The sequence below is a fragment of the Saccoglossus kowalevskii genome, chromosome 19, assembly GCF_978046115.1.
Source record: "Saccoglossus kowalevskii chromosome 19, keSacKowa6.1, whole genome shotgun sequence".
Classification (NCBI taxonomy): Eukaryota; Metazoa; Hemichordata; class Enteropneusta; family Harrimaniidae; genus Saccoglossus; species Saccoglossus kowalevskii.
Window position 1 is genome coordinate 29,982,973 of NC_140659.1, and position 16,806 is coordinate 29,999,778.

Below are 16,806 nucleotides of genomic sequence, written 5' to 3' on the forward strand. Positions count from 1 at the left end.
TTCTGAAATATTATGAATCCCTAACTGCCCTTAAATTGTAACTCCACCCGGGATGAACTTGCCAGCCTGTGTCATGGCGCAATACCAACCCGGGTAGATATACCTTCGTATACTGTAAACAGTTGGAACCTCCGAGCCTGATGAACAATTATGACCATGCTGTGTTACGTCATAATGATGTTACCCGAGCTGATCTCTGAACAATCAGTGGAACACATACTTATTTCAAGAACAAGAAATCATGTACATTACAAAAAAAAAACGTGCAAGAGATTTACAAATACAAAATAACCCAACATCTGAATTCCGTGTTCTGTTTGATCATAGTAATTACCACCATGATATAGTGCGGTAGGAACCCGGTGTCAACTATTTCATGCTTGCTCGTAATTTATTAGGAAGAAAATACGTTGTGTATCACACTGACAGATTTATGACAGTAAACGAACCTTATATTGGTAATCGGACATCATGGTGTTTTCTTTCAAATGTTTTTCTTCAAACGACCCCACTCTCAAGTATACTGGTTGTATCTGATTATACATAAATTAATTTATTTTCAAATACTTACTTATCAACGGTGTGCAAGTTGCGTTTTTGTAATGTTGTGTATGTATGTTGTTTCTGAAATGTTGTGTTATGTATGTTGTTTTTGTAATGTTGTGTTATGTATGTTGCTTTTGCAATGTTGTGTTATGTATGTTGTTTTTAAAGTGTTGTGTTATGTATGTTGTTTTTGTAATGTTGTGTTATGTTGTGTTATGTATGTTGCTTGTGTAATGTTGTGTTATGTATGTTGTTTTTAAAGTGTTATGTATGTTGTTGACCCCCATGTGCGTCCGACTGTTCCACTGCCAATGCGCAGATTTGATTAGGTTTTGGTAAAGATCCATGCTCGTTAATTACCTAATTTGCATGATAATTAGCTAATTTTTAGCTGTTCTATGACTATTCCACTGATATCTAAAGAATCACTCATTGAATTTTGATGTAACTTGATACATAGATTGCTCTGAACATATGCGCAGATTTGATTAGTTTTTTGGTAAAAATCCGTGCATATTAATGACCTAATTTGCATGATAATTAGCTATTTTTAGTGGTATCATGACTGTTCCACTGATATCTAAACAACCACTCATTGGATTTTGATGAAACTTGGTACATAGATGCTCTGAACTAAAGCTAGGTTTTGATTAGTTTTTGGTAATAATCCGTGGATACTAATTACCTAATTTGCATAATGATTAGTCAATTTTCGTTTTTTCCACTGATATCTCAAGTACTAATCATCACATTTCAATGAAACTTGGTACATAGATGTCATATGACACTGCACAGACCTGATAGTTTTTATGGTAATATCAGTACATATAATTACCTAATTTGCATAATTAATTAATTTTCAGCTTTTGATGTAAGTAGTGAGCATTATATTTCAATGAAACTTGGTACTTAAATATTCAAGGACTATGCAGAGATTGATTGTTTCGGATAAATATTTGTGCATATTAATCACCTAATTTGCATAATTAGTTAATTTTCAGCTTTTCCACGGGTATCTCAAGTACTAATCATCGCATTTCAATGAAACTTGGTACATAGATCCTTTAGGACAATGCAGAGACCTGATTAGTTTTAGGCTAAATAATTGTGCATATTAATTACCTAATTTGCATAAATAATTTCCAACTTTCACACTGATATCTCAGGTACTAATCATCACATATCAATGAATGTTTGTACATAGATGCTGTAGGACAATATACAGACCTCGATAATTGTGGGTAAAAATCTGTACATATTAATTGCCTAATTTGCATAATTAACCAATTTTAAGCTTTCACACTGATATCTAAAGTACTAATTTTTTCATTTCAATGAAACTTATTACAAATATGCTCTAGGACAATGTACAAACCTAATTAGTTTGAGGTGAAAATCTGTTCATATTAATTCCCTAATTAGCGTAATAATTCATAATTTTTTGGTTCTAATCACATTTCAATTAAACTTGGTACATAGATGTTCTGTTACATTGCGAAGATCTCATTAGTTTTACACTAAAATCTTTTCATATTAATTTTCTGATTTGCATAATTAGTTTTCAGCTAAGTAATTCCGAATTATATTTAATGTGTTACAATACTCTCAGCACATGGGAATTCTTTCTAAGCTTTCTTTGATTTTTGTAATGTTGTGTTATGTTGTGTTATATATATTGTTTCTCCCGCAAATAAAATGCTTGGAGGTAATAAGTGCCGGTAACTTATTTTTGGTGTTTTCAATTTTTCTTTTCTGATCATTTTAAAACGGTCATTTATGTATTTTGCTATTTGTATCATTATCGTCATTATTTTTTAAAGTGTATTTTAGTTTTTCTTTCAGAATGAGGTAGTACGGAACTTCGGATAAACAAAAGTTAGCAGGAGTACGCCTTTCGTTATTTACACACTCACGTGACATTATTTTATTGCGAAAACAGCAACAAATAAACAAGAGATTGTATGCACGTCTACAACACGGGCTGTTTGCACACGTATTCGAGATAAACATCGCTGCCTGTGATTTAGCGATTCCACGCATGCGTGCATGCTCAGTCGTACGTATTTTACAGTGCCAGTGAAACCAGGTCGGTATTATAATAACACGTGTTATGTCACTACTATAGGACATCGGATTTTAAGTATTGTACAAATATTTAATATTTATTACATGGTTAAGAGGGCGCACTCCCCGAAGTTCATCGAAGTATAAGTTCAGCCAATAATTCTTCTGCGCATGCGTTGACGTTATGTAGAAAAACACCTGTGAGGGCGTTGTTGATCGTGGGTCAGAGTAGTCTGGTCCCCTGCCCCAATTTCAACGCTGAGGGCGGTTAAGAAAATACCGCCCTCAGCGTTGAAATTGGGGCAGGGGACCAGACTAGGGTCAGAGTTACGAGTAACCATGCATGGGTGTGACATATATGACAGTGATTCAAATTAAATGCCCTTGTATTTTTAAGTTCAGTGTGGTTTTATATAGAAAACATTTTGATTATATATTGGGAAATAAAGCCTTTCACTGAAAAACCAGGTTATGAGTTTTATTAAATCGAAGACTGAATATCTATCCCAGGACAGTAGTATCGATTAGGTGATAACTTTATTTTCGATTGTTTTTGATAATGTCTTAACAATGCATAGTGACAATATATGTATCGGTATAATCATCACTGGTGCATCGCTCTTTGACTTAGTACCGAGGCGCATCATGCACATTTGCATTTAGCGTTGTTTCATCGAAAGAATATTGCTATATATTTGCCATTGGGGGAGGGATTTACTCACGATAAATCATGTTCATGTTACTATCAACCTAAAATGTCAATTATAACCTAAACAATTATTTAAACATGCTCTAAATACTACTAAAAAAATGATCCATACTTGTTTACCAGTTCATCACGTGACTCATGGAGCTAAATAAAATAAGTTGTTGGAGGGGTATATACTAATTCAAGTCGACGACAAAAACTTGTGTTGTCAGTCCATACCCAACCACCCTGTTTTAAGATCAGGGTGATGGTAAACTGGCATGACCATGTACACCAACTCCATAGCGCCCTCTATCATGTACGATGAGTTGGTCATACTATTATTTGGTTAGGCTAGCCCAGGGAGCCCCAATTCTGCAAAAGGAATTGGAACATTTTCACATCTATGTACTACCATCTTCGAAAAAATCTGACATGTCTAAGTATATACATCTCTGTCATACTTTAATCCACAGTGTCTTTTCTGTAAAACTCAACTTATATTTACAAATGATGTTCTCATCCCCAAATTACATTAGTAATCTCCATCGCACCTTTCCATGCTCTCCGTTTTGAAAACAAAACTTACATTTAAAGCTAATCTCATATTTTTGCATATCGGCTAAACCCAATAGGTGATTTTCCGTTCAACTGCGAGATCTCGCGAGATGCATGAAAGACGCGCGTCGAACGTCTGCCCCAAAAATCGAACGATTTGATTTTGAACTCGAATTTCTTTATTTCGTAGCTCATATCGACCGGCCGATCTTCGACAGAGGAATATTGCTTTCGAATACCCTCACTTAATTGAAATTGTCTATCATCAAATGTGTACAGCAAATTATTAAGCATGAAAATGCCCCCAAAATATTTTCGCGTTTGTTGAATCCCACGCGATCTTTGACGCGACTACGACGCTATGACCTTTGTTTTTCCTGTTTTTACGTTCGATTTCACGCACAACGCGTGATTCTCGCAGTGAACGGAAATTGGTCTATTGCGTTCACGCACGGCAGGTAACAGTGGTGAGTGCCAAATGAACGTCCAATCTTGTTACGAATACACAAACACCTTCTCCAGTCATTTTAACTATGATTACTCACTACTGTACAGTAACTAGTAGAAAGGTACAAATGAAAATTGCAGAATAACAAGAAGTAGCACAGAGTCTCATCGTCAGTTCATTTTTTCTCGGGAACAATCAGATATCTCTTAATGTGCTCGCATTGATTGTCATGTCGGAAATGGCATACCGAAATAAATAGTTATGAATATAATACTAAATCTTCAAAATGAACATTGAATACAATAGCGTTTTGGGCACATAGCACGAGCTAAGCGTTCATGCCCACTCGTTAGTCCGTGCTAAGGAAATAAAGCTTGTCTTAAAAGCAGGCCAGATGATTTAATCCGTACTTAGCGTTTCTTAGCCCGTGCTTAGCATTCACGCACGTTTTCATAGCACGGGCTAACTTAAGGTATTTGACCACTTAGCCCGTGCTAAGATGCTGTGCATGAACGCTACTATACATAGAACGAGTCAGACTTGCTTTTCTGAAAATAGACTAACATGATAGCAAAATGAAAACAAAACGATAGAATATCAAAGCATACAGAGTATTTATATTGTCTGGATTGATGATTGTGTGTGGGAAAAAGCCATTCTTTATATATTTCAATACAATCTGATAAAAATAGCCTAGACTAGTCTAAACAACGAGTTGCTGCTATATCAGAAATGCTCTATTTAGAACGAATTCAGAATGTAACCGCTTATGACGTCACTAGAATTATTTATTAATTTATTTGTGATACCTGGGAAAGCAAATAGAAATATCTACAATATGTTCATAGAAATATGAACGAAAAAACTAAAGTAAATTTCTCCAAGTTTGGCAAAAAAAAAGTTTAAAAACATTATCTCACCAAGGTAAAAATATAACTTCTGGTGGTTGACATGGAAACGTTCTTGTTATAATGTATTTCAACTATGGAGAGTTCTAGAATGCATTTTAGCTGTTATACATATTAAATATATCTAGTGAAAATTATATTTAAATTTCTTTATAAAAATATTGCGTCGAGTAATTTTCTACACGTCCGAAGAATATTGGTATTGTAGTTATGACAACATAATATACGTTTAGCTTTGAACTTGGTGAACACAATATATTTAAGACAAATCTTTTGGACGCATTTGATTTAATTAATGCAAATGCAACACTATAATTGAGATGTTCAAACCTGCGAATAATGCCCCTATTTTAAACAGTCAAAGTTGTGCGTGTTGCTTACAAATCCTTGAATACAAGAATCCCAACTTGAGTAGCCGGTTAAAACAATGTCTAGATTCTTCACGTGACCGATCTCCTGTTTCTTCTGGTCAAAGATGTCACGGAATTAATAATTATTAGCTTGACAATTTAAATAAGAATTTTCCAAACAATATATAAACTCATTTGTAAATTCATGCTTTTGGAAAATATAGATGGCTGTCTGTACAAACAGATTTCGTTTTTCGTTTTCGTTCCCATTGTGAACGTTTTTTTTTAAACATGGAACATAAAAAAAAGAGTAGCTTTTTTATGTGTCGACGTGTTATATGTCAGATATTGTTAGTTATGTACCATTTTTACTATATCTATCTTTACTATCTACTATTCAAGTCAAACAGTTTTATTAACAAATATAAAAACATAGCCATAGTTGTTGTCATCAGTTCATATTTGTATACGTGAGTATTCACCGTCAAACACGTGTTGTCGATATAAAACGAACTAAGAGGTCGAGACAATTATGACACACGTCGACATCGACATAGTTTAAAGCATCGTGTTCGATATTGGTACAAACTGCTTATACACGAAATTCTTAATCGCTACTCGGCGACTGTACACGCAGTGTTTAAATTCAGCAATATAGGTTGTACGACTTTTATATACAGCGTACAGTCAGTTGAAGTACCTACACCAGTAAATTAAATTATTTCTAATGCATTCAATAAATGGTGAAACTAAAATGATATTTTCAACTACGTTAATCGATTACATTTTCTATAAATTACAAATTAGATTAAGCGTTTACGATAATTATATGTCAAAGGTTAACAATGTGTCACATTTACAATATTCTTATGAATTGTTTACAGTTGTCATATGAATCATGTGTCACGTCTACAATGTCTATATTTACAGTCTAAATAATAATAATCTGCGCGACTTCTTGCTTCACGCACACAGATACTCACCTGTCGCATCGTGGGTTTCGCTTGTCACAGATGATAACAGCGAGGATACTTAGTCCTACTTTAACGAAAGCAAGACAAACACGCCTGGCATATGCGTTACCTGAACGGATTAAACTTACTAGCTCAATCATGATAACAACAAAATGAAAAACAAAATGATAGGTTTTCAAAATATGTTCAAGAGGCTAGTATGTAAATGTCATCACAGTCTCTGTTTCCTGTCGCGTGTCCATGCATGTTTACCCAACACATCGTTTTATCAGTTGCCTTCTGCCGTTGTTGTAAAATTTGTGAATATTCATTAATTGGTTATTTGCCAGCAAGATAAATGGGAGTTTTTATATCCTCTTAACTGGCGTAAATGAGTACGCGGATATTCGAATCATTGTTGTAAATGCCGTCACAGTGCTGGTTTCCTGTCGTGTGTCCAGGCATGTTTACCCGACGTTTAAAAGTTAACTTTTCCATTGCTGTAAAATTCGCGAATATTCATCGAATCGTTATTTGCCGCTACAATAAAAAATTGTTATACCCTGAGAAAAGGTTGATGGTGTTCCTTTAAAAATCACTTAAACTATCCAGCAAATATTTAAAAATAAACCAAGGCTAGAAATAAAAATAAATATGCAACGTTGCAAAAATGACCGTGCATTCAAATCTTCCTTGTTCTTGTGTTGTCTGTTAGTATTCACACTACATTGCCTACTTTGCATTGCTGTGGGACCATAGCTTTATCTGTGTTTAGAACATTTCACCCTTTTTTCACGGAAATGGCCAATTCTTAATGTGTTCATAGTTGTTAACCCCAAGGTTTCCTTATTTGGTGGGTCCAATTCTGCTGACTCGCACAATACTGCTCACCACTTATCCAACCTCCGGTGTGGTGATTAGTGGAATCCTCATATGAATACAATTGTAGTGTTTACAATATCTCATATGAATACGAGTATAGTGTTTACTTTGTGTCATATAAATAAAAGTGGCATTTGCAGTCTCCATATGAATACATGTGTAGTGTTTAAAATCTCCATGTGACGATAAGGTATGGAGTTTACAATCTCCGTATGAATACATGTGTAGTGTTTACAATCTCAATGTGAAAACAGGTATGCAGTTTACAATCTCCGTATGAATACATGTGTAGTGTTTACAATCTCAATGTGAAAACAGGTATGCAGTTTACAATCTTCGTATGAATACAAGTGTAGTGTTTATAATCTCCATGTGAACACAAGTATGTAGTTTACAATCTCCGTATGAATACAAGTGTAGTGTTTGTAATCTCCATGTGAACACAAGTATGTAGTTTACAATCTCCACATGAATACAAGTGTAGTGTTTAAAATATCCACATGAATACAAGTGTAGGGTTTACAATCTCCACATGAATACAAGTGTAGGGTTTACAATCTCCACATGAATACAAGTGTAGGGTTTACAATCTCCACATGAATACAAGTGTAGGGTTTACAATCTCCATATGAATACAAGTGTGGGGTTTACAATCTCCACATGAATACAAGTGTAGTGTTTGTAATCTCCATGTGAACACAAGTATGCAGTTTACAATCTCCGTATGAATACAAGTGTAGTGTTTGTAATCTCCATGTGAACACAAGTATGTAGTTTACAATCTCCACATGAATACAAGTGTAGTGTTTAAAATATCCACATGAATACAAGTGTAGGGTTTACAATCTCCACATGAATACAAGTGTAGGGTTTACAATCTCCACATGAATACAAGTGTAGGGTTTACAATCTCCATATGAATACAAGTGTGGGGTTTACAATCTCCACATGAATACAAATGTAGTGTTTGTCATCTCCATGTGAACACAAGTATGTAGTTTACAATCTCCATATGAATACAAATGTAGTGTTTGTAATCTCCATGTGAACACAAGTATGTAGTTTACAATCTCCATATGAATACAAATGTAGTGTTTGTAATCTCCATGTGAACACAAGTATGTAGTTTACACTCTCCATATGAATACAAGTGTTGTGTTTACAATCGCCATGTGAATAAAGTATGCAGTTTACAATCTTGCATTCGAGTGTGTCGGTTTACGATCCCCGTTTGAAAGTAGGTGTGTAAACGAATGTAAAATTACATGCATAACCTAATCGTGAAATCAATAGATCACATTACCAAAAGCGCCAGTCATTCAGATCGCACGTGGCATGGCGCGATGTGCCAACTCGGCAAGACGACCATCACATGCAGATGAGTGGTTTGCATATTCACTTACCGGAAGTAATTAGGACCTAGATGTGTCAACCAAAATATCGCCGATGAGACCCATTTGAACATCACTGCTCAGAATTCGACTTCAAATACTTCAATTGTTTCATTCAAATTGCTATTGGTAGTCGTTGAAATGTCGTCACCTCAGTCGATCGTAATGCAAGAATCTAATGTATCAACCCTGGTTACCGTGTTCGCTATTAAGAGCCGTTGCGATTACCCGATCGCTTTAATTTCGGACTTAACTGCTCTGACCGCTCCGCTTGATGCCAACACATTGAACTCGTGGCAAAACAGTGGACGGACTTGATCAATTGATGATCTCAGATATTTTGGTTTAAAGTACAAGGGTTGAATCGTAATCTATCGATACGCTGGATAATCTGTCGGTCACTGGATAGAACAATAGCATGCATATCAAGCTGTAGACAACAATGACCTGGATTTCTCTTGGTTGTATGAGTATGGTAGCAAGTTCGTGAATATACTTAGTTGTATTGCGAGGTTGAGTAAGCAACCGACAACCAACGTCACCGACATGATGCCAGAAACGAAATAAAACAATTAGAATACGCGACAGATCCTCATATAAAACGTAATAAATAAACAAAAATAAAAACAATAAAATATGGAAAATAAAACAATGGAATGTATACAGATTGGATGCGTTCATCATTTTCACTAAAAAATAATATTTTAAAGCGGATACTGAATTGTTAAAGAAAACAATATTTACACTTTATTTAATGAAAACAATGTACAGCGGTGGACATGCAAGTATATTATAGTATATAAAGTATATTATGATATTAATTTTAATGAAATTGCAAATGAATCGTTTTATTTCAAATAGATGATGTTACGCTATATTTAATTTAATACAATTGATAGATGTACTAATATTTACTGACTTGAAGCGACACAGTCGTCCCGCAGTGCCGTATTCACTATGGGTCGAGGTATAGAACACATATAAAAGTCGAACATGCGTATGAATGTGTGGCATAATTATAGGGAGACTGTGGGTTTGATTCTTGTGGTCGCTGCACGGTTAAAAGTTGAAGAACAGTACAATATATTCATCCCAATTGCCAGACTCGCGGAGAAAGCTGTTCTTGGGGGGGGGGGGCAAAAAGCTGTTACCTTGTACTCGATGACGTAAAGACCCAGTTAAGGTAGAAATGCAGGTTTGTGAGCACTTGGGAGTGAAATTTTTGTTTTTTTGCTTTTTATTATCCAAACAGTCTTGGCTATAGACTGTTGAAATTGTGTGGAATTGTGAATGGTGGAACATACTCAAAAATGTACCCATAAACCCATTTTGACAGGAAACAGAAGCATGATTTCTTTTAAATCGCTTTTGACCAAAAAAGCACATTTATGTGCATATTTCAAACTACAGTGTCCATAGAAAACAAATACTTACAAAATTTTAAAATTCATACAATAAGCTTTCCGAAAATATATAGTTTTGTGGACAAGGGAGGTCATCTTGGTTTCCGAATTAACTAATTAAAATACCTGTCAGGTAAACTGCATCTCTACCTTAAGTTGTTGCAATCGAACAAGAGCACCAAAAGCAAAGCCTATGTGTACTTGTTTGCTTGTGTGGTTACTCGTACACCCCAACTTGTACCCAAACCCTAAAATAAGACATATATTATTGCATTTCGAGTCGGACGCTTTTCCGTAAGACGTTTCATTCCTAGCAAAATGCTATCGGACAATGCGACGACTTGCCTGGCTGCTAATCTCAAAGTTCTGTTTGATTCAGTTAGCTCAACTGATGTCAAAGAACTTTTGGGTTATTTCGCATTTCGTGGTTTTTTATACCCAATCTCCATAGTTGGGGGGGGGGGGGGGTTCTCACTGGCATAACAAAGAACGTTTCAAAAAAGTATTGATACAGGCACATTCGATGAACTTGAATGAACATTGAAGTGTTAGTTTTTTTTTTCTTATTTACGAGTCATCGAACTCAAATGCTGGCCTCCGTCGCGTTATCGCCATTCCATTGACGTATACGTAACGATCGATTTGTAACCCGACTGCTATGAAAATCGAGGTCAATGATCAAACTTTAATACAGCGATTATGATTCCATCAACCGACGATATAAACATCTGTGTAATCTGCAAATCCACTTCTGGCAAAACAAGTCAAGTCAGATCCAACGGAAGTACAACTGTTCCTGAAGTACTACGGATCTATGACTACATGAGTGATGTTTGATTTGATCTTAGATTACGGGGGACTGTGATTGAATGCTTATTCACTAGGTTTTAAACCCACAAATTTGTCAACTAAACAATGAGTTATATTGTTATTTTACATGATTAGTTGTAAACAAAATAATTGCTGGTCACATAGACCACGTAAACACATAAGAGTACTTTATCCACACTCTATATTCTGATTATTTGACATACTATTTACCATTATTAATGAATTTAACTCTTACGAACGTTTGAATACGAAGTAAAACAAGTCATTGAAAATGACACAGTCCCCGTTAAATTTTTAAAAGTTTTCTTTGTGCTCGTCATATTTTTATTTATTTATTTATTAACACTTACTCACTCCCCGGAGAGAGTGGCAATGGTTACAGATAACAGTAAAAGAATACAGCACCAATACACTAATAAGGAAGTAATAAAAAAAATAAACTAATCTACAAAAACAGAATATTAATGGGAAAGAAATAATAATAAAACAACTCCTTCAATTAATCCAAAATTTGTTGTCTAATTTCAAAGCACTTGTTGATATACTGTGCTACCTGGATGACAATACTATCATTATTTAACAGTGTAGTGAACTGTTCTTCAGGAGGCAGGGTGTGAAAGGAGTCAATCACATCAGCCGCTGTATCAAACAGAACACTGCGTCTATTACTGTATTTGGGACACTCCACCATAAAATGAAATTCATTTTCAATGGTATCTTGGTTACACATGTCACAAACCCTGTTACTGAGTGGAGTACAATTGTGTCTGCCAGTCTCAATCTTGAGGGCATGGTCACTCAGACGGAACTTAGCCAGACTAGTTCTCAAATCAATGTTTTTGATATTGATGAGATACGATTTCATACTGATATTGAATTTAAAGCGGAGGGGTTGTTGCGAGCGTGTGCTTGAAACTTGAGTACCAAGTGGCGTATACAACATATTGTTTATTTACATCAAAACACGTGTTCCGTGTAGTAGTCATATGGCCAAAAATAAAAACAGCCGTTATTCGGTCATCTTTGATCTGATTATGAAACACACTGATATGTATGATGTATGCCAAATACGAATGAAAATGGTACATAAATTGTGGAAATATAGTAGTAAGACCAAAAGGTCAGATGGCTGTCATTCGGCCATCCTTGACCAGATTTTGAAACAAATTGTCATGGACATGCATCCTAACATGTATAAAGTACATGTATGTGCCAAATTTGAATGAAAACTGACAGAGCACGTCCAAGATACCGCATAAAAAAAAACAAGATGCCTGCCAGTCGACCATCTTTGATCCAATTGTGAAATAAATCGTCATGGACATGAATCCTAACATGTATAATCTATGTACCAAGTTTGAATGAAAACTGACAAAGCATGTCCAAAATACAACATTTTCAAAAAAGAAGATGGCTGCCAGTCGGCCATTTTGAATCGAATCGCTAAACCACTGCATGTGCTTATGTTCCACATAAAGTAGTAGGCACATGCAAAGAATGAACGGAATCGGTCCACAGGATTCGGAAATATGACTCTGGACAGACTGACGCACGGACGGACGGACGGACAGACTCAGGAACTCACGGACGGTCGGGGACATGTAATCTAACATGTATGATCTATGTACTAAATTTGAATGAAAACTGAAAAGGCATGTCCAAAATACAACATTTTCAAAAAACAAGATGGCTTCCAGTCGGCCATTTTGAATCGAATCGCTAAACCACTGCATGTGCATATGTTCCACATAAAGTAATAGGCACATGCATAGAATGAACGGAATCGGTCCAAGGGATTCTGAGATATGACTCCACAGCCTTGAAACTAGTGATATCGACAGTGTAGCAGAGTGGTCCCAAGTAAATCCATTTGGCATTTTGACGCGTTGCATGAAATGATAAAGGTCGAGCATGTTGAATACAAATCAAATGTGTTCAATCGTATCAGCGTGTTTCACACAGTGGCAAAATCTCCTTCGTAAATACTGAATGCAGTTGAAAGTAGATTTTGTACATACTCAGACGAGATGCGTCTGGCTGAGAGATAACATCTAAAATGCCAACAAAAAACGTTTTGCGCTTTGAGAGCGTTCGTGCGTGACATGATCTTGAGTCGAGTTGCTCAGAATTATGAGAGGGTGTATAGACGTATACTTTTCCCTAATAACGCCAATAATTATGTAATTCATAACACATAGCATTCAAATTATGCAAGTGAATGAACTTTAATGATACATACACGCCAGTCCGATAAATCATTGAATAGTATTCTAAATTAAAGCGGGAGGGTCTTTACCTGCGCACGCACATGAATCGAGTCCTATAAAGCGACGATAACAACACACGCTAACAACGCAAAGGCTCAATGACAAAATATGGCCATCTGACGCATGCGCAGGTGACGACTCCCCCCGCTTTAAATGTTTAGTTTAAAACATATCGGATCAGAGTACAATTATAACAACGTTAATGAAGGATGATTATTTACGAAAGTGACTGTTTAATGTGTCATCGTTCGTAATTGGTGCAATCTCAAATGCATTGATGTATCATAATGTACACGAATATGTTGTTCTGCAGGCCACGAGCCAAGTTGACCCAACGCAGATAAAATCGTAATGTTCCCCATAGCCTGTCTTGAACTAGGATAACAACTTTGTTAAATTCGTTCTTTATAAAATTACACAGTCTATATTGGTCACGTTTAGAGATTGGCGTTGCAGTCCGTATCGTATAGTTATAATCGAATTCCTAGAATATAGCTTATTAGCTTTCCGTAAACCTGCGGAGACATCACAGAGAAATAATCTATGCTTCATTGGATAGTTAATTGACGTAAATTGGTAGGACAGGAAAAAACGTGTCCTGTTGTGCTAAAATCGGAGAATGTTACCAAATACTAAACTCTCCAATCAGCCTGACAATAACTCATTGTCCAATCGGTATGGGGAGAGTTGTCAGGTATTGTTAAAATGAGAAAATATTTAAGGTCGTTTATATTTAACTCAGACATAATAACCCGAACTGATGTTTAAAATTCCTGCCAAATCACATTCTCCGTAATTGAACAAAATTTGCCGTGATTTTATTTCAGCAACTCCATACATGAACCAGTCTCATTCCTTTTAGTCCATCGCAAGGTATGTTAACAAGCTAATTTGATTAAAATAAGAACCTAGTTTGAGCTTTTTTTTTAAACATGTTTTCAATTGTTTATTTTCATCATACAATTTCTTTTATTTGAATTATTAATTTGTTGGCAGTGCTGGTAATCGGTAAACCAACAAGGATCTGACACAACGTCCATAGAAATCCCGTTCTAATCTCGTTTAAGCTACAACCAATCACAGCTAGCCTTTATATTGGACGACAGGGTGCTCGAGGGGGAAATGATTAACACACACTTACAATGTACAAGAAAAAAGATCGTGTTACGTGGCTTTTCGCATTGAAGACAATCATCTCAATCAAAGGTTGACTAGCGAACAAGAACAAGCTGGAGAAATGGGCTACAGCTGTCGTTCCGTTACTCGGGATTACGACAGACAATTTAATTTTACTTATTTGTCTTGTGTGTTCTCGATAATTCTGTATTGCAAGTTGCACAGAACACGACCATGAATCATCAGGATCTTCTTTGGTCCGGCGATCTAAATATACGTTGGTTGCCGATGCTTTGTCCAGCAAGAAATAAAATAAACAATAAAACAATGGCATTTCTACGATTGACGCAGTGTTTTTCAAAAGAACACAAACATATTAATTGTTCGGTTTGAAAAATGTATTTATTTTTAATGCAACTATTGCGAACTTGATATGCAGTATGCTAAACCTTTAGATAAACTACTGTATTTGTTGTACTTTCACTTGTTCCTCGAATTAGTAAAGTGACAAAAGTGGACGCAGTTTCGCAAGATTCACTTCATGTTCATCGGTATTGATGTTAATTTGTCGTCCCACGAATTCAACAACTCAATGAATTAACTTGCATGAACCATTATAAAAAAAATACATTTTATTTACAAATAACATTCAACAAAATTTTACAATTCTTGTCATTCATTACATTGAATTTCTTTCATTTCCAACAAATGTGTGCACTTCCTGCTTGACATGCTGCATTTTCGCCAGCCAAGGTTCGTTTATTGAGCCATCGCCTCACTGATGTTAAGGCCTCAACTTTACACGAAACACTGGGCATAATTTACTAGAATGGAAACAAAACAAAAATTAAGTAAATCTGAATGATTAAAAAACTGTAAATAGCTATAATATTACATACCCCCCCCCCGCCCAAAAAAAACAATTCAACAATTAAATCCCAAACTGATTTGACCCCAACAGCTTTAATATCCGGATCAATCGCTCTGTCACGATTGGATTCCAAATATGCAGAAATATCTGCTTATATTTAGATCCTATCCAAATCAGCAAATTTCTTTAATAACGAGTTATTTTACATTATGTTGTTAAATTTTGACGAACAATCAACATTTACAGCTAGAGCTCCAATACCGTGTTTTAGAATTTTTTGGCCTGATCGTCAACAAAACATCACCCGTCTCCAGTGCAAGCGACTGCAAAATTATTGGTCACTCCCGAAGTAACCATGCAGAATAACCAGCTAAATAGAACATTTTCCGTTCACTGCGAGATCATGAGCTATGCGTTTAATCGAACGTAAAAACAGATCAAAGGTCATAGCGTCGTAGTGGCGACAAACATCGCGTGGGATTCGACAAACACGTATTTTTGGAGATATTTTTATGCTCAGTAATGTGCTGTACACATTTGATGATGGGCACCCCCTGTCAAAGATCGGCCTTTCGACGTTAGCTACGAAATAATGAAATTCGAGTTCAAAATCAAATCGTTCGATTTTTGCAACAGACGTTCGGCACGCGTCTTTCACGCAACTCGCGAGATCTCGCAGTTGAAGGGGAAAATCACATATTGAAATCCTTTAAGCCACAATATAATTATAAAAATGGTGACGTCACAAGTCGTCTATGATCCGTTGACTAATTCAGTCAGAAAGTACCTCGTTGAAATCATGTTTCGATAGCTAAAGTAATACAAAATAAGTGTTATAATCACTCGTAACTGGGTTTGACAAGGTATTTTGAGGTATGATTTTCGGCAGCTTAAATATGTGTGCATATTTTGTTACGAACATACTTGATTGCACTTCTTGACTATATATATATATATATATACCAATATATTGCTGTTTTGTTTTTATATATGGTAATTTTTTATGCTAGTTGTAACCGATATAACAAATAATATTTAGCAGGCAAAGCCTGGCGAGCGAGCACAGCCGAGCAGTTTATTACCCCACTAAAAATAGAACTGAACCATAGAACCACACACTACACTCCAAACACTGGCGGTCGCTCTCACCTCCGTTCGAACAAGAGGAACGTAAGTGAGGGCCCCGCTAGTGTTTGGAGTGTGCCATAGAACGTTGAATTAGTATTAGATATTATTTCAGGGCTCATACCACTAATTGAAAACTCCATAGACGACAATGTTAACATATGACGAGATCTCTATATGGCGGCCCCCATAGAGTAAATATCGCATTTATTTTATTATCACGTGTGCTCCAGCTGACTGTGTTTGCATTCATCATTTCTGCGTGTCTAGTGCCAGTCGTCACACATCCCTAGAACAGTTCAATATACACCTGAGTGAACTATTGTATTGTTGATTATTATAACTGTATTATAGTAGTATATTTTATTGAAAAGCAATATTTTACCTTCACTGTTGAACGTTATT